The sequence below is a fragment of the Anolis sagrei genome, chromosome 1 (genome assembly GCF_037176765.1).
Source record: "Anolis sagrei isolate rAnoSag1 chromosome 1, rAnoSag1.mat, whole genome shotgun sequence".
NCBI lineage: Eukaryota > Metazoa > Chordata > Lepidosauria > Squamata > Dactyloidae > Anolis > Anolis sagrei.
In genome coordinates this window covers 112,051,408-112,070,674 of record NC_090021.1, presented here as the reverse complement: position 1 = coordinate 112,070,674, position 19,267 = coordinate 112,051,408, and the positions used below count along the sequence as shown (strand labels likewise).

Here is a 19,267-nt window from a genome sequence, read left to right as displayed (position 1 = left end):
GGTTTGAAATGTACCTTTTTAATTTTCTTCATAGGTCCAGTCTTCTTCATTTCTACTTTGAACATCTACTTATATGATCTGAAGTAAATGGCCTAAGCATCATGGTCAGTGTTGGTAATATCACATCAACTCTGGAAATCCACTGAAACCTGGAGCCCGAGGACAAAGGTCCAGGTGAGTACTCTTTTTAGTATATTGTGGTATTTCACAAAGTGTTCACCTGACTTTGAACCTAAGAGAAATAAGACTTTGCAAAATGACACAATATACTAAAAAAAAATCTTTAAAAAAAGTAGCAACCCTTCCCCTTCTCCCAACCCCACATTTCTTGAACTGTCCCAACTCAGCATAGACTGACTGCATGCTCCAGTGGACTTCCGTAGTTGTTGTGAAATCACCAGTATGGCGTAAGTAACACTTCTCAGATACAATTAATATGGTGCATGCCCTCATCAAAAACATCACATCCAGAGGTGGACAGTTGTGGTCAGGATGGGAGCCACTTTTTCTCCTGTAACCAAAATTAGCCAGAAATGAAAATCAGCCAAGAAGAGAGCCAAGAGTGCCTGGAAGTTATTCTCACTGACACTTCTAATTGGCTTTGGGATATTATTATTATTATTATTATTATTATTATTATTATTATTTTGCACTTCAGAGCTGTATGTAAAATGCAGGGGTGGGTGGGAAATTATTTGGATGTATAAAACAAGTCCAGACAGTATGTGGAATCATTTTATGGGGAGATATGGATATGGATATTTGGATTGCATGCACTACTTGGGGCTGCCTTTGAAGAGGGTTCAGAAACTTTGGCTGGTCCAAAGAGCTGGGGCCAGATTGCTAACTGGGGCTGGCTAAAGAAATCACACAACTCCCCAGTTGCAACAGTTCCCTGCAACAGCTACTGGCCCCCAGTTTGAATTGTGCTGGTCATGACCTATAAAGCCCTATATGGCTTATGTCCAGGCTATTTAGCAGTTCATATCTTCCATGTACAAACTTGCTTGGGCTTTGAGAGGCTCTTCTCTCAGTCCCCCCAACATTGCAATCCTGGTTGATGTTGATTTGAAAGAGAACCTTCTCAGTAGATGCCCCTCGATTCTGGATCTCCTTGTTGGCCTTCCAGTGACAGGCTCTGAACTTTATCAGACAGCAGTATTGAGAGGCATTGTTAAGTAAAGAGAGGAATTGGGAGCTGATCGTACCTTTCAGTCCTCCCTCGCTCATTTTCATTTGTTCTCTTCTCATCAGACTTCTAGTGCTTCTCCATAGGTATTCACTATCTTTCTCATCATTAGGCAATAAATCTTTGCCCCTACCTTTTTTCCTTCATGCAAATCTGTCAGAGTCACTTTCCATGGGATGCAATAGTTCTGCATCTAAGCCTATTGAACCCTTGAGACAGGGATGCTGTTTTAAGCCATTGCTTTCCATGGGATGCAATAGACAAGTTTAAAGTTCCCATGGGGTAATTCCCCTTAAACCTCTACACTTCTTTCAATGGGGCCCACACCAGCTTTAAACTGAAACAGAAGGAGCATTAGCAAACTGCCTACACTGATACTTCACAAAGTAATTGGACAAATCCACCACTTGCCATTCTAAGGGAAAATACCCATTTTTCAGTGTTTCTATGCACAGGGAGAGGAATGGAGTTGATTTCTGCCCGTCTTTGCAAGCTTCTCTTTTCTATGCGCTGTGGAGACAGAGTACCACAAGCAATTACCAGAAGCAGTTTTGCATCATTTGATGGGATCCATGGGAATCTGTTTTTGAAGTGTGGAAAAATCTGGTAGAAATGGAGAAAAACTTAAACATGATGAGTTCCTTAGTATAGTTTTCTTAGAATTATTTTATTTTTATTGATTTATTTATTTAACTTGTATACTGCTACTCCCAATTTGGCTCGGAGCGGTTTACAGAAGCAGATTAAAACAATAACCAGCATAAGATTGTAACAACATTATAAATGCTATTACATCTCAAAGCTCAACAAAAGATTAGTCTTTGTATAACATTTAAACTATGACAAGGTAGCTTTGGTGCTTCTCTATCTATCTATCTATCTATCTATCTATCTATCTATCTATAATGGAAATAAACCCTCTATCTATCTATCTATCTATCTATCTATCTATCTATCTATCTATCTATCTATCTATCTGTCTGTCTGGAGGTTTTCCTTTCTATCCATCTGCCTACAGGGTAAAAAAGACATCACAAACTTCTACAGTCATTATCAAACTGGTAGATTTTTGTTAAGTTCGCAAGCTTACAGAGGGTGCTTCTAGGCATATAGTAAACCCACTTCAGAGTATCTTAAACCCACTCTAAAGCGGGCTTAAGTCCCCACACCCTGGGAAAACAAAGTCCCCCCAAAAGCTTTAAAATAAAATAAAAACTTACCAGGCCATCACTTGGCCTCTCTGGAGGGTTTCTGGCATATACCAATGTTACACCAGGAAGTGGGGTGGGGGCAGGAATGATTCATACATCACCACCAGCCCCCCACTTGCACCTCCTAGAGCAACATTGCTATGTGCCAGGAAGCCTCCGGAGAAGGCTAATTGCAGTCTGGTAAGCTTTTGTTTTATTTTAAAGCTTTTAGGAGAGTATTCACTTTGCTTGGCCCATGAGGGCCGAAAAAGCAAATTGAGCTGTGGGGACAGACTTCTGGGTATCCAAACCTACCCAGTAGTCTGTCCCGACAAAGCCCATACTCCATTAGACCTGGGCCTTTCAGGAAGGCCTGGGTCTGGTGGAGTATCTAAAAATTTCATGACAAAGAAAACTTTTCCTACTTTGTCACAAATTATTCCTCTTTTACTGGAGGCATCATTTGGATGCCTCCGGTAAAAGCGCGAGAGCTCACGCGTTTTGGGCCCTATCTGGATGGCCCCATACTGTACTTCCGTTCCTTAACACATTCTGTATTTACTCTAGCAATTAAAATCTTGATCAAACAGCTAGTTCTAACATTTCAGCTAATTTAATATGATAATGGCACATTACTGTAAGTTTTAAAAATCAGACAGTCTGATTGACCAGTTTTGAAAAAAAGAACTTTTGTAGGAAAGGAAAAACAGTATTTATACTCGTAATCCTATAAACACATGAGGGAGTTTGGAATTCTGTGTTTCTAATAATCATTCCAATAAGTTAAACAGTTCTCACCAGGTGTTCTTAAAATGCCGAGTTTCCTAAAGTAGAACATTAGGAGTGTGGTCATTGGAGAATTGGACTGACATTCAGAAAGTCCAGTTTCTAATCCTTACTTAACCATTAAACTGGGCTGGTCACTGACTCTCACCTATAACTTTCATCACAAAATTGTTGTCGGTGTAAATTTGAGAAGAGAAGATGCATCATAGATTCCTTGGTGGAGGGGAAAAGAAAGTATACAAATACAATAAAAAAAATTGATTACGGGCAAGCTAGGTTATTCCTGCTTTTAATATCCATACCTGAACCATCTTGCTTGTCCTGTCATGACAAAAGGGCATTGCCATAAGTAAATTTTGTTCTGTTATACCTCCTCTCCATTTATGTTTATGTAGCTTATGATAATGGGATTCTGAAAGAAATGAGTTCACAACAAAGGAGCAATGCTAATGCTGATGTTAATGTCAGTCCTTCTTTGAAAAGAGCCTGAGTGTGTACCTTCACATCATAACCCTCCTCAGTATGCTCTTGGGAGCTCAGGGCCCCCTTTACAGTACTAGCTAAAAGAGATATAACCAAGTTCATAGAATAATAGAATCAAAGAATTGGAAGAGACCTCATGGGCCATCCAGTCCACCCCCCTGCCAAGAAGCAGGAATATTGCATTCAAATCACCCTTGACAGATGGCCACCCAGCCTCTGTTTAAAAGCTTCCAAAGAAGGCGCCTCCACCACACTCCGGGGCAGAGAGTTCCACTGCTGAATGGTTCTCACAATCAGGAAGTTCTTCCTCATGTTCAGTTCAAAAACAACAACAACAGGTTTTATTGGTATGGTAAACATCAGTCTAACACAAGAACTGGGGTACATTGGAACCCAAAATTATTGGTTTAACTTTGATTTGGGGCTCACTGGTTTTCATGTTTAAATACTGCAAATTACTATACAACATATTCATTATCAACCTATCAAATATTTTCAAATGACAACATTTGAACTATTAAACAGCTACACCTTTGTATTTTTCACCCTTTTATTAGCACTTTCCTAGTTATCCCCAGAAATGCAATGGCCATGCTGGCTGGTGAATGCTGGCAGCTGTAGTCTGAAAAGTAAATTTTCTGGTGTCTGGTACAGACTATAAATGGGTATTGCATGCTTTTAGTAATGAAAAAGCTTGTAATTATGGCCCCTGTGCCATGGTTTTTTAAAAAGTCCTCTTTTCTAGGACAGATATGACATATTTCCCCTTTCTTTGAGTCCAGCTCAGTATCAGAGACAGGAACAATCACCTCCCTTGAGGGTCCTCGCATGAATAAATTCTTCATCTTTGTAACTGGAGCTGGTCTCCATATCAGATTAGTCACTGCCTCTTTGTGCAGCCACATCAGATATGCCTTCTGGTTCATGGTCACTGTCCTTATCACTGAATTTCAAGATTTCACTTTCTAAATCTTCAGGCACATCCAGACAGATGGCTCCTAGTATCTATCACCAATCAAACGGCATTTTGCAACTAGTCTAGTTTTCCCTTCTTAATGGATTTTTTTGAGATAAGAAAAAAGACAGAAGAATTAGCTTGACTGTTACAAATTGAAAACAAGAGCATCTCCTTCCCTGTCCAATTCTCTGAATGAGGCATGATGCAACTGTAGAATAAATTTCCTATCTAAAAACATTTCTTTTATTAGAGGTTTTCTGAACTTTTCTGAAGAAGTCTGATTTGTTGCCATATTTCAGTCAGCACAACGTGAATTTAGAATTAGGGTGTATGGATCAAAGGTGAGTCCTGAGCACTGTATAGATGTGTATCTGTTTGTTTCATTAGCGCCCCCCAGTGGCACAATGGATGAAACCTTTGTGCCAGCAGGACTAGAACTGACAGGTCATAAGTTCAAATACGGGGAGAGTGCGGATGAGCTCCTTCTGTCAGCTCCAGCTCCCTATGCAGGGACATGAGAGAAGCTTCCCATAGGATGGTAAAACAGCCGGGCTTCACCTGGGCAACTTCCTTGTAGACAGCCAATTCTCTCACACCAGAAGTGACTTGCAGATTCTCAAGTCGCTTCTGACACACACAAGAAATAATAATAGCAGCAAACAAATCTTTCGCATGTGACTAAAGGGGGGAAATGAATCTATCACTGAGATTTAATGTTGCATACACACATGTCTAGAACTAATTGTTACAGCTAGAATCATTACAACCAGAGAGACATTGAATCACTGGGGGCTGCATAATTCTTGACTTAGTACACCGCTAGGCACTTTGGGTCCCATATGGGAGAAAAGCAAAATGTAAATTCAGTCACAACTGAATTTAACCAAGTACCAGTTGAAATAAATAAAAACAAGTGCGGTTTAAAATATACAAAATGTTGTAACATTAAAATACAATTAAACTATAATATTGAATAGCTATTGAATTAAGCACAGTTTAAAATGCATTTATTTTGCAAAGCACAGCATGAATCTGTTAAAAGCCTTTCCCTCCGCAGTGAGTCAACCACCATTAGAACAAGTTATTTGGTTCTTTCTTTCCTGCTTTCTTTCCTGCGTATTTTAATCTATATTGAATGGTTTACATTATTGGCATTATTCTACTTTGATCAATGCAGTAAGTGCTATTCAAGTGAAAATTTATTTCTTTAGGAAGATTGACTTTTCTTTGACTTTAGAGCAATCAGGAACAGTTGCATTACATTTCAGAGTTTGTGGATTAAAGCCCGAGAAATATATACTAAGAATACTAGTATATAGTCTTTTTAATATGCTAGAGTCTAGGAAGTGAGTATCAACTAAACATTGAACTGATGCTGTTTCTTCCTTCCAGGTATTTTAGGAAAGAACCTTCAGGAAAATCTTAATTGTGTCATTTGTAATAAGTACTCTGGTGAGATAACACTGTGCATACAAATCTGACTGTGAAAAAATAGAGGCCACTGAACAAGCACTAAATCTACCCTTCATTATTCTTTATCAGGACATTGGCTCCAGTCCATTTAACATTAGATGCATTTAAACTCCCATTAAAACCTATGGGACAAATTATTACAGCTCTGCATAAAATAATTCCTATCATGTGATGTGTATATGCTTGCTATGTGTGATATTTCCCATGTGGTTAGCAGAAGTTTCTAGTGACATGCTTTAAATGCATCCTTCTCTAAAACACCTGGGAAGGAATGATGTTATGTTGCTGAAGCCTGGGGTGCATCTAAATATAATCTTTATTTGTACCCCGCCATCATCTCCTCAAAGGGACTCGGGGCGGCTCACAGAAGCATTCCAAGTTCCACATGCAGATAACAGTACTTACTTACTTGCTTGCTTACTTACTTAGGCGATCCCTTGTTGGCCGAGTAGGATAGTTTTCCAGGATCAGTGTTCTGGTGGGTCCATAGATGACTGTGGAGCCCTATTCTTGATCTGCATCTTCTCCCGCAGTGAGGGCATTGGTTTCCAGGTGGAAGGCGGTCTCAGTCAGGGTTGGCTTGATGCGCCTTCCTCTTGGCACGTTTCTCTCTTTCACCTTCCATTTGTGTCTCTTCAAATTCTACAGCACTGCTGGTCACAGCTGACCTCCAGCTGGAGCACTCAAGGGCCAGGGCCTCCCAGTTCTCAGTGTCTATGCCAGAGTTTTTAAGGTTGGCTTTGAGCCCATCTTTAAATCTCTTTTCCTGTCCACCAACATTCTGTTTTCCGTTCTTGAGTTCAGAGTAGAGCAACTGCTTTGAGAGACAGTGGTCAGGCATCCGGACAACATGGCTGGTCCAGTGGAGCTGATGGCATGATAACAACACATGAGTATAAATACAATGGCATAAGTACACTATAGAATTATTGCAGTTTGACAGCACTCTAACTGCCATGACTCAATGCTAGGGAATCATGGGAGTTGTGACTTGCAAGGCAATATTGCTCTGGCCAAAAAGGCTGAAAACTTTGTAAAACCACAGTTCCCATGAAAACTGTAAAACCACAGTTCCTCAACTATTGAAGTTAAAAGTGGTGCAAAATTGCATTAATTCTAAAGACACATCGAGGATTTTTTTTCGGTAAAATAAATAATTTCCCCATGTTTAGCATTAAAAAGAAGCTAAAAGCAGAGTGAATGCAAGTTATGAAGCAGGAGACGTTTCAACAAGCTAGCTATCCACAACTGCTTCTTTATTAGGAGGGCAAGATGACCCAGCTCCTTACTCTTCTCAAATTTTCTTCAACCAATTCTTTACCTCAAGCTAATTGTAGAGCAGGAGGAAAAAGCTGATGGAGTGTCAGGCAAGCAGAACTCTTCCATTTAAGCATGATCACTATATTATATAGCAATGTTTTTCAAAAATGTTTTTTTATCATCAGTACTGTGATCTCTTCAGAAGAAAATATATTCATCGTGTTCTTAAAGAGCAAGCCTAATCTCTTTTCATAGTTTCTACATACAAGCTAAACAATTAAATATGCATTATATGGTTGCATGTTTTGTTTTACTTTTGAAATAAATTGACATTGTAGACAGTGCACAGTCATTTAAATACCTGTTTTCTTGGCTAAAAGTACTGCGTCCTTCATGAATTTTGCTAAGAAATGCAAGCACTTTGAGATGGTCAGTGCAGGGAAGGAGGTGAGTTGCTGCCATTGTTCCTTGCCAGCCACAGAGCTTCCTCTGAGCACCTAGCCATCACAATTGCTGAGGTCAGAATGGGTTGCTTTACCCATTATTTGCTGATTGCATAGCTGCCCCATTATGACCATAGTGTAATGGTCAAGAAGTCACAGGGAGCTCTTGACCAGTCCCCATCTTTATCAATCCATAATGCTCTGGGCTGACCTTGGATTAAGCAGTGCCTATGTCAATCCAAAAAGAGGCTACAGTGGCACAGCGGGTTAAACAGCTAAGCTGCAGCACTTGCTGACCGAAAGGCGGTGGTTCGAATCTGCAAGTTGGGATGATCTCCCATTGTTAGCCCCAGCTTCTGCCAACCTAGCAGTTTGAAAACATGCAAATGTGAGTAGATCAATAGGTACCGTTTCAGCAGGAAGGTAACAGTGCTCCATTCAGTCATGCTGGTCACATGACCTAGGAGGCGTCTATAGATAATGCCGGGTCTTCAGCTTAGAAATGATTAGCACCACCTCCCATAGTTGGACTCAACTAGACTTAATGTCAAGGGGAAACCTTTACCTTTACCTATGTCAATTCAAGCCGTGCTGTTATTAGAGCTTAGTTTTTGATATCAGCAAAAAGATAATTCACATGGATTAAGTTAAGTACATGAGATTTATTAAAGAAGCCACACTGATCTCTTCCGCAGGGAGTGGTTTCTGTTACCACACAATACAGTAAAATGAAGAATTTGCCTTTTTATTTCCATGGTTTATCCTATTCCACAATCTGTCTGGTTCCAAGCATTTTGGATAAACGCTGCTCACATAGTTTGTTAATGCTTATATGATAGGCCATTTGCATGTGAAATAAATGAATACAGTAATAAACAGTATTAAAGTACTACATAAAGTAATTTTCATATCGATTTAGCGTATTGAAATTCAATGCAATTAAATTGCAACACAACACATTAAATGTAAACAACAGTACTAAAATATAGGTTAAATAAAACTAGATTAGATAAGATTATCCCCAGAGCAATCAACTGCAATATTAAAATACATTTTCCCCAAATGTTCATTGATACTAAGGCAAAAAGAGAAACCTTATAATTTACTATACATCTGGAAATAGCCTAGCAAACCATCCTGGCATACTTGATAACCAGGAAAACTATTGGACAAGACTAATTAATCTTCAGTTATTTTTCATCCAAAAACCAGGTATGCATAATTTCAGAAAATATAACACCACATTTCTGTTGTCAGTTGTTACTGCTGATGAATGCTGATAAAATGAGGAGGTAGAACTATGAATGCCAATCATAATCTTTTGTGGAATGAGTGCAGGAGTAAGGCACACAGTTTAAGTGTGGAATTGAGCCTTTTGTCACTTTCCTGTCCAAGAAGGGCTACATAAACACGTTTTCTATTCAGTCACTAAATTTAGTTTAAAGCCTTAAAGATGATTTCTTATATTTAGGAGTTAGATTGGAATTTCATTCTTTAAATATTCTGAGACTTGGTGTAGTGAAGGGTGAGAGCAAGCTGCTGTTAAATTTTCTGTCAGTTCATCAAGTAAATTTTGCATGTTCTTGTAACTAGTTGGAGATTATCTTAATTGCTGTGTTGTGCTTTCAACTCATTTCTAATTTATGGTTACTATAAGACGTACCTATCACAGGTGATTCTTGGCAGAAATTGTTCACAGGGGGTTTCCCTTTGCCTTCCTCTGAGACTAAGAGAGTGAGATTTGGCCAAGGTCACCCAATGGGTTTCCATGGCCAAGCAGGGATTCATAACCTTATCTCACAGTGTCCTAATTCAGTACTCAAACACTCTCTCACTATCTTAATTGTATCCAGCCAAAATGTCACAACCATGTGCAAGCTTTCAAGCTCTCAAGGACTCTTTATTAAGCTGTGTGGTTCAAAAGGCTTGAAGAAAAGTTCTGATGAAATGAAAAGTGTACATGTTTGTGGCTTTTTAATTGGCCCCAAATAACATATTACTTCTCATTACAGCTTTTGGTTTTTTTAATCCTCATGGGCAAGCATAACTGCCATTGTTTTTAAAATGTAATATATTATCCCCAATGCAATGTGATAAAATCAAAGAATGCTTGAAATTCTGAATCCCATTGCATATTTTAAAAGGTTTCCAGTCCCTTGACCAAGAAGCAGGGTGTCAACCTGGTGTTACATGGCAAGTTAGGTCCTATTTCATAAAATCAACATGTAAAGCATAATAAGGGGCAAAGTATTACTTGTTTGGAATCAGTTTTTCTTCCCCAAAATGCCCTCTATGATAATGGGAGCATTTTTGTTGCATGGTTTCCCTTCCTCAAGCCAAAACATTTTGAAACAGGATGTGAACTGGGAATTACTACTACTTCCTATGTTTAAAAGGCCTATCCTTGGCCCACAATAGCCAGTGGACCCTGCAAATGTATTTAAAAATGTCCTCCACACCTGCTAGAGGGCATTTAGGAGCATAAAGGTTCATTTTTTTTTTTGGCGGAGTGCAGGAGTATCATCTTCTGGAGTGATAATGCGACTCCCAAGCCTTCCAAGTTGCCCATCCCTAATAGCAGCATATATACATTAGCATTTGTTCATGCAGAAGGATTCCTTTTCTTATATACCCACAAAATGTATGTTCAACTATAGGACCCAAAAAGCAGTCTGCCTTATGTGTGCTCATATTCTGCACATGGTTACTTCATAAATCAAGTTTCAATGAAATCCAGAGTGGAGGCTGGTTTGCAAGGATGAAAAACTTCCAGCACTACTTGTATGGCATATCCTATATGTTCAAATAAAACAAGATGCAAACCGAAACATATTTCATATTTAAAGGTTACATGAGCTGACACACATACACAAAAAAGAATTTCATCATGGTCACTCCAACATTTCTCAGTGGAGGGAAGACTGTCTCACAGTCTCCATCTACACTGCCATATAATGCAGTTTGAAACTGCATTATATGGTTAGTGTAGATTCATATAATGTAGATGGCACAATGTAGATCTGCTGAGTTTGGAAGGTGTGGTAGTAAGGCAGAGGAAACACACTATGTGTTAAGAAAATGGTAGCATACACTTGTCCAAAGAAAAGTTAAATTGACTTTATTCCATTTGCTAAAATATTTCTTGAATTATGGTGCTGACAGACCATGTATAATAGTGACAGGCAAATTACAGTTTGTCAGGTAATTTAATGGAACTGGAGTACTCTCTGAGGATGCTCAGCTTTCTTGATTTTTACATAAGGAAGGGTTCCTGTTATATTGTAGAAATTTATATGGATAAATGAAACAAATGGATCTAGATTTTAGAACACATCGACCACCAGCAATTACAAATTTTAATATCATGTATGTAGAAAATATATGTATCACTTTATAATCACTTATGGTAAACTACTTATGTATGAAGATATAAATCACAATAACATGAAATTGACACTGAAGTCTCACCCACCGTTAGCCCCAGCTCTCTTGTTCAGCTAGCAGGTTGAAAGCGGAAATGTGAGTAGATAAAATAGGTACCGCTTTTAGTGAAGAGGTAATAAAAGGTTCCCCTAAAAGGACATTGATTGGAGGAAAGCTCCTTGGCATAGAAGATGGAGGAATAGCACCCCATCCTGCTCCATGGCTGGAATCAAGCACAGTCTCCAAGATGCCGGAAATAGGATGGGGAACACTGCCTTCACCTCTGTTTGTGTTGTCTGCCCTTGTTATTTGTATAATCAGTATTGAATGTTTGCTGTATGTGTTTTCTGTAAGCCGCTTTGAGTCCCCTTCAGGGTGAGAAGGGTGGGGTATAAATACTGTAAATAAATAAATATTCTCAAATTAAATAATGAAACAGTTCTATTTTGTTGTTATAAATCAGGTTAGAAAGAGCTACTGAAATGACAAAAATTCCCAGTTGCATGATATCTTTTTAAAAAGTCATCTCTCCGTTGAATCCATTTGGAACTGTGGACCAGATTGAGCCTAAGCTAAACGTTTAATATACAGAAGTGTATTAACTACTGAATCCTAGTAATGTTCCTCTGGGTTTATTGGGAAATATGCTTACTGCTCCCATTTCCTCCAATTAGATTCAAATAAAAATTATGCTCAGATGTTAAAGAGACGAGTAGTCATCCATTGAATTGTCATGATTAAGAAATCCTCAGGCCTTGGATAGTTCAGTCAATTGTTTTAGCAATTCAGATTAAACTAATTAAAACGAAAGGAAGCCTTTGCCACCTGATTGCAGCTTTTTCTATCTTCATGAGTCTAAAAATGCAAAGGACCTTCTGTCCTCTTACAGTTTCTCTTCCTTCTATTTTTAGCTAAGTCATTTCTTTTTAGAACATAAAACTGGAATTGACATTGATTGAAAATGCCTACATTTATAGAGATGCCTGTGAATGTCGGTGATTTGCACTAGTTTGTACAACATGCTTAAGGTATATCATATCTATGCATTCAGTTGAAATAATAAATCATAGATTGCTCAGTGCAATGGCTGAACTAAACATGTATGTCCATTGTATAGGTTTCTGTACCAAGTCTCTTAAAGCTTTTTTATCAGTCCGTATCTATAGTGGTTATTTCCTGTGAATCTCTTGTATTTATACCTTATAGCTGAAAAACCCTTTGCATGCATTTGCATTCATACCAAAGACTTTTATCCACTAAGTTTATGGTGGTGTAGGCCAAGGGGGAACTTTTCATGTAAAAACTGCTATATGCATCATAACATTGAATCAGTGTGATTGGATTGAGAAAAACAGAAGCATTGCTGCATATGTAAACATATATTATTGTCACTAGATTGTGTGTGTTTTTTTTCTGACTGCAACTAATCAATCTCTATATCAAGCTCTTCCATTACATCAGTAAGGTTGTTTACTGCATTAATTCCTGGTGAGAAAATCACAGATAATTAAAAGGTCCTTCCCTGGCTGTATGTAATCAATCCCCATCAATCTGATATACTGAAATAATGAGCTTCAGTATTTATTTATAAATGACTTTATTGTTGGCCATCCATGTCCTTCTGTTCTGTATCCATGGTGTCTATACCATCCAATGTTTGAAAATATTTTTTTAATTCCCAAAAATCAAATCTTGATTTTGACATTTTGTATAAATGACACCATTTTACTATGCCATTGTATAGAATGGAATTGAGCATCCATAAATATTGGTTTCCATAGGGGGTCCTGGAACCAAACCCCAACAGATCCCTAATGCTGTAATCAAAGAAGAGCAAATAATGCGTGAAAAACAATATTCTGTGAGTACAAGATGCTGTCCAGATCATTGTCCAAATGTTGATCTCCCCTTCTAACAGTCCAGGTTAAGACATTGCAATTTTACATTAAAAATGAAGACAAGTTTTCTTTTTGCAATATTTTCTCCCCTATTTTTCCTGATTATAAGGTAAGTTGCTTTGATATTTAAAAGACAGAAAGACACACCGCGATTTTCAGCAGCCATCCTATTTCCCAGCAAGTCTTTACAACCCTCAGCATCACATTACTTTTTAATGTTGTGCTTCAGGCGTTCTAGTAGAATTATTGTCATGAGTCATATTTAACCTTTTGTACAATATCTGATTGCAAGCAGGGGAACAGATGAAGCATTCTTCATCCTAAAGTGCACTGACAGTTTGTGCATTGTGAGGAGACTGACACACAGAAAATTCTCTCAGAGGTTAAATCCAGGCACAATGTATTTCCTATTATCAATTGGCATTTTGCTACTCTGATGAGAAATTAAGCAACAGCTATGTTGTGTAAGGTCAAAACTGCTCCACAGATGAAGATAAACCTCACTAAAAACCATTTTCAGGTATAAAAGTGTGCAATGTAGTGTGGCAATTCTCACCCAGAGCCACAATGACTAAGCTGAGACGATTGTACTTTAGATATACAAGTATTGTGAGTTGACATGACTTATTGGAAAGGAGGCTAATAGTTAGGAGAGGGCAGTAGAAAAAGAAGAACACATTACAAGTAGATAGACTCAATCAAAGGAGCCACAGGCCTGAGCTTGCAAGATAGGAATAGGAATTCTTGATGTCTCTCATCCATAAAGTCACTGTAGGTCAAAGCTAACTTGACAGCACACAAAAAGAACATCATCTTGATATGTACCTGTTTTTTGTTTTCCAGAGGAGAGTGTCAAAGTTGTCACTTGTCTTTTTCCTTACTGACTGCAGAGGAGCATCTGCAGTTATTTATTACATTTTTCCCTGCCAAGTTGCTGAACTTCTCAGGGCTGAACTTCTATTTTAAAAACAGAGGCAAAATCATAACATACAAGCATTGCATAATGACAATACTAAGCTAATAGATACAAAATCCAGCAGATCCAAAGACCAAAGACTTTTAAAACTGAGGACAAAAAACTCATCAGAATAAGATCTTTTTGTCTTCTACAGGATGAGAATCTCTTACCTGAAATGTTTAGAACCAGAAATGTTTTGGATTTGTTTTTCAGATTTTGGCATACTTGTTTTTTCAACAACCCTGAGTCCCTTTGGGGAGATATGGCAGGATAAATATAAGGTTTTTAATAATAATAATAATTATAATTATTATTATTATTTCATAAATTTATATATTAGGTATCTTGGGGTGGGACACAACTCTAAGTACAAAATTCATGTACATTTCATATACATCTTATATCATTAAGCAATATTTATATACTTTTGTAATGAAACAAAGTTGGTGTACATTGAACCATCGCATTGGTCTGATCCTAGATGAAAATGCTGTAACATCCATTGAACCTTTAAAAATATCATAAAAAGTGACTTTAATCATTTATTGTTGTGTTTAACTTTTGTTCAATTGATGAAAGTCAAAGTATTCTAATGTGTTCAGCTGCCTGTGAAAAAGGATGTGGGAAAATTGGGACATACTTTCATGTATGGCAGACAGCTCCTTGGTGAGCCATTATTACAAGTCTGTTCAGGCAGAAATAATGGACATTACTAAACAGCCAGTTGTTGTGTCTCTGAAAATAGCTCAATTGGGTCATTTTACACACCCAAATTCAAACCTACTACATAAGATGTTAATTATCTTTTATATACTAGCTGTGAAGTTAGAAATGCCCAAAATATGGAAGAGGGTAATCACATATACAGATAGGTGTTGACCATTGCATATTTTGTAAAGCTAATTCAACAACTGTGAGTGGACAGATGGAGACCGGCTCATTTAGCACTGTTTGATGTCTTATTTATTGACGGTGTTAGAAACAAAGATCATCAAAAATAGCCACCCTCTACTCAAGAAGGATTGGGGTGAATTTTTTCAGGTTGAAATGTTGACAAATGTCAATCAAATTGACTGTGTAATTTTAAATAGATATAGCTTGGAAATCTGTTGTTCTTTCTACATTGTATGGATTTTCATAATTAGAATCATAGAATCATAAAGTTGGAAGAGACCTCGTGGGCCATCCAGTCCAACCCCCTGCTAAGAAGCAGGAAAATCGCATCCAAAGCACCCCTAATTGACGGCCATCCAGCCTCTGTTTAAAAGACTCCAAAGAAGGAGCCTCCACCACACTCCAGGGCAGAGAGTTCCATTGCTGAACAGCTCTCACAGTCAGAAAACAAGCTTGCTCCCTCCTCCCCATGACTTCCACTCACATATTTATGCATGGCTATCATGTCTCCATAATTATACCCATTGTTTGTAAAGTCTTCTTGAATCTAGCAATATCTGGAGCACAATAAGTCATAATTGTATGATGTTAGAAGGAACAATTAAACAATTATTTTGTTTGCAAAACTTGTCTTGTTTAAAAAAATTATATTTGTTTTAAACTGTTATAATTTAATTTGTAAGATTGTTTAACATGCCTTTGGCCAATTTAAATTATTTTTTTACTATTTTACATTTTGCAATTGTGAGAGGCAGCATGGTGTCATGGTTTGAGCATTGGACTATGCCTCTGGAGACTAGGATTCAAATTCCCACACAAGCAATTCCCACACCTACTGGATGACCTTGGGCAAGACACACTCTTTCAGCCTTCGAGAAAGGCAATGACAACCCCCTTCTGAACAAATCAGACCAAGAAGATGCCATCATAAGTTCACCTTAGGGTCACCATGGGTCATAAATGACTTGAAGGCACACAACAACAACTGTGAAAATTGATCTTATTGCATGCCACCCTGAGATTCTCAGATGTGGAGCAGGATAGAAATAATGTAAAATATATCTAATTTAAAATTTCATGTAAACATATCCCTCATTGTAGTCTCAATACTTTCTGATGCAGCTGCCTACATCTTATAAATTTCAGTAATCCAGATAATTGTAACTAGTCTGTCTCTGTACATACAAGATTGCGGTTGGTATATCAGTCTTGGTAGATAAAAGATGCATCACTCTATCAATACCACTGGAGCCCCTTTAAAGCAAGGATAGGCAACATGTCTGCTAAATATGGCAACCCAAAGCACCCTCACTCTTTTGCTTTCCAGGTCCTGTTCTCATATGAAAAGAGTGGCTGTGTATTTTTAAAAATAATTTTTCCCCACAAGACAAGAAAAATCAAATCAGTATTTACTTTTGAGGCCTGACTAAATACTGTATCAGTCACTCACTATTGGATTTGTGTCTTCTACACATAATCAAATCTCTTGCTAATTGAACTAAAAGAGATTACTTTGACTTACTATACAAAAGCTTATATATATAAAGACTCCAATGTGATAAACCGGCAGCCTGGATTACCGTATAAGTTTAAATGGTTTGAAAGAAAGAAGAGGCTTTCTGATAAAGTAAGCAGCTGCAAACATGGCCTATTGAATTATAATATTAATGCCATGTACAAACAAAGCTAGATAGCTCAACACAGGAATGGTTGTATTTTTTTTTCTGATGCCACATTACAATGGTTAAAAACAGAGGGCAACATCGGGTGAGGCATGAACCAAGAGTGAGTGGAAATATAAATATGACTCCTTTGACCAGAATATAAGAAGGCGAGAGATATCTGTATTCTGTCATTCCATTCTCTCTCTCAACTTCATATGATGAAATACAGCATGATGAAATAAACTATACCAATAATCTGGAAGATTATTTCTGATTTGAAAAAGGTCTCTCCTGGGCCTTAAACATGGTGAGACTGTCACTTGCATCTCCTAGAGGCCATTTGGGGAGGGAACATGTGGTTGGTAATATGTCCCCTAAGGTATCCTACAAGGATAATACTAGCTTCCTAGCATGATATAGTGGTTTGATTGTTTCATTACAAATCGGGAGACCAATGTTCAAATGCCTGGTGAGCCATGGAAACTCACTGGGTGGCCTCGGGCATGTCACATTCTCTGATCCTCTGAGAAAGCTATGGCAACCACTCTTCTGTAGGAAACTTGCCAAGAAAACATTGTGTTGTGTTCATCTTAGAGTGGCCATAAGTCAGAATGACTTGAAGACACATAACATATACAGCCCCCCAAAGTCATCCACCCCTGCCTGGCATGTAGAATAAATGTGAACTTTCAAGCTTCACAATCCAGATGTCTAGATTCTTTCCATATTGTTGCCCCTCACTGACCTATCTCTTTCTCTAATCAGTTGCTAATTCTGGCCAAGCAAATTCTAGATATGTGGACTGGAAGATTGTAGGATACTTCTTTTTTGTTTACCATCATAACGATTAACCTTGGGCTCACATGCTTTCTTGAACATCTCAGGAGATCATAACTTACAATTTAGCTTAACCTCAATTTAGCCTATGGTTTAAAGTTACCTGGTTTTGTGAAAATATTTTTGAAATTAAGCACAGTCTATGTTTGGGCATAGCATTAAACTGGAGTTAATCTGAAATGGAAGCGAAAGTTCACAAAATTCACACTGAATGGAAAACAAATAACAGTAGCACAGAGTTGGAAATGTCACCAGATGTCACAAAACTGGTGTTCCCAGAAGCCTTAACTAACATGGCCAATGGTAGGTGTTGCAGTGTAATCACATTTTAGAAGGTTCCATGTTTCCCATCCCTGGTTGAGTGTGACATCCAAGGGAAGTTCATTGTTAGTTGTATAGTTCATCGTTGTTACCCTTGCTCTTTGGCCTTCATTATGGTTTCTTTCTCAGTGTTTCCTTTTGTCTTTCTCTGATTTCAAATCAGACTTGAACCTGTTTATTCAAAAATAAGACCCATTTAGCTCAATGAACATTGCTTTAAAAAAAGAAAAGAAAACAATTGTCCCTTTTCTAGAAAGAAAAAAGCTATTATATTTTATGTACTACCAGTAATTATATGTACCCCACAGTTATTATCATCATCATCATAAAAGTCTGAGAAAAGAGTAGACTCTGAAAGACCGTGAGAATGAATAAACATTGTGAAAACCAAAATGGCTTTCAAAATAATTTAGGATTAAGATAAAATAGTCTGAGAGTACAGTGTTCTTGAGTATTTTAAAATTAAATTATATTCTAAATATGCTTACTCCAGGATACATTTGCTAAATAAAACAGGATGCGCTGGAATCAGTTATACAATTATCGTGTGCTTACTTCTAAGACTAGTGTTCTAAATAACTTTGGCTCAGCTTAATAGCACTATCAAATAATGTAGCTGAATCGTTTTAAATACTGTGGCATTTCTATTCTCTGTGTGATAACTGTGTAATCCTTTAACTGTTTATATTTTAACTAGTCTGAGAAGAATTTTTTGATGGACTTCCCCCCCCCCACCCCCACCCCACTGAGTGACTCCATTTGAGGGGGTGGTAAAGTGGGTGGAAATTGATTGAATGAGTAATAACAAATAGATTGAGGAAACCTGATGCCATTGTTCTTATTATGTCCACAAAGTGCCAAAGAAAAACCTGCTCTGTCTTTTTTCTCCATGTGCTAAGAGATGTTCTCAGTGTGTGTATTTGTTTTCTGTTGGTTTTGATTTGGTTTGATTTTTTGCCATCTTTAAAAGATACTTCAAGAAAATTGCTGTTATGAATGTTAAGAACAAAACCGAGAAGTTTGGAAAAAACTGCCTTTAGGATTGTCACCATTATTTGTAATCATGTTAGATACAGGACCTTGTCACACATGCCGCCAGAATCAGCCAGTCTCATCGTGTTTCGGCGGCAGCCACCCAAGGGGGCTTGGGGACCTGTTGCCCCATGCCCCACTCCATCCTGGCTTCCCCTCATCACATGGGGAAGGAAGAAGAGCCAGGAAAGTGTCTTGCTATACCTTGGCTCTGGAGCCCTCTTTAGACAGCAGCCCCTCACCCCCGGTGAGAGAGGCCCCACCACCATACAGAGTGAGGCGCCTGCCTTCCTTCCTTCCATAGCACTGACCTTCCTGTGTCTCCTACTTTCCCAGAGCATCATATTGGCCAAGCCACTCTTCCTTCACTTCAGGCAGCACTCCCTGGAGGAGGAGAGGCCTGCTGGCTTCATTTACTGGTTAAGTCTATCCCACCATTGCCTAGCAATGGTGGACAG

General features: G+C 38.2%; 1 protein-coding gene across 4 annotated transcripts in view; it reads left to right on the top strand.

Moving 5' to 3' along the window:
• The window catches only part of KCNQ5 (potassium voltage-gated channel subfamily Q member 5), a 367,068-nt gene that overhangs the window by 110,277 nt on the left and 237,524 nt on the right, over positions 1–19,267 (top strand). The window contains exon 1 of one of the 4 annotated variants that reach the window (XM_060752907.2): positions 76–174. The exons of the other annotated variants lie outside the window; for them this stretch is intronic. The gene's annotated coding sequence lies outside the window, so the exon portion shown is untranslated. Of the gene's footprint in view, positions 1–75; positions 175–19,267 lie in introns of those variants that run through there. 4 annotated transcript variants of the gene reach the window in all.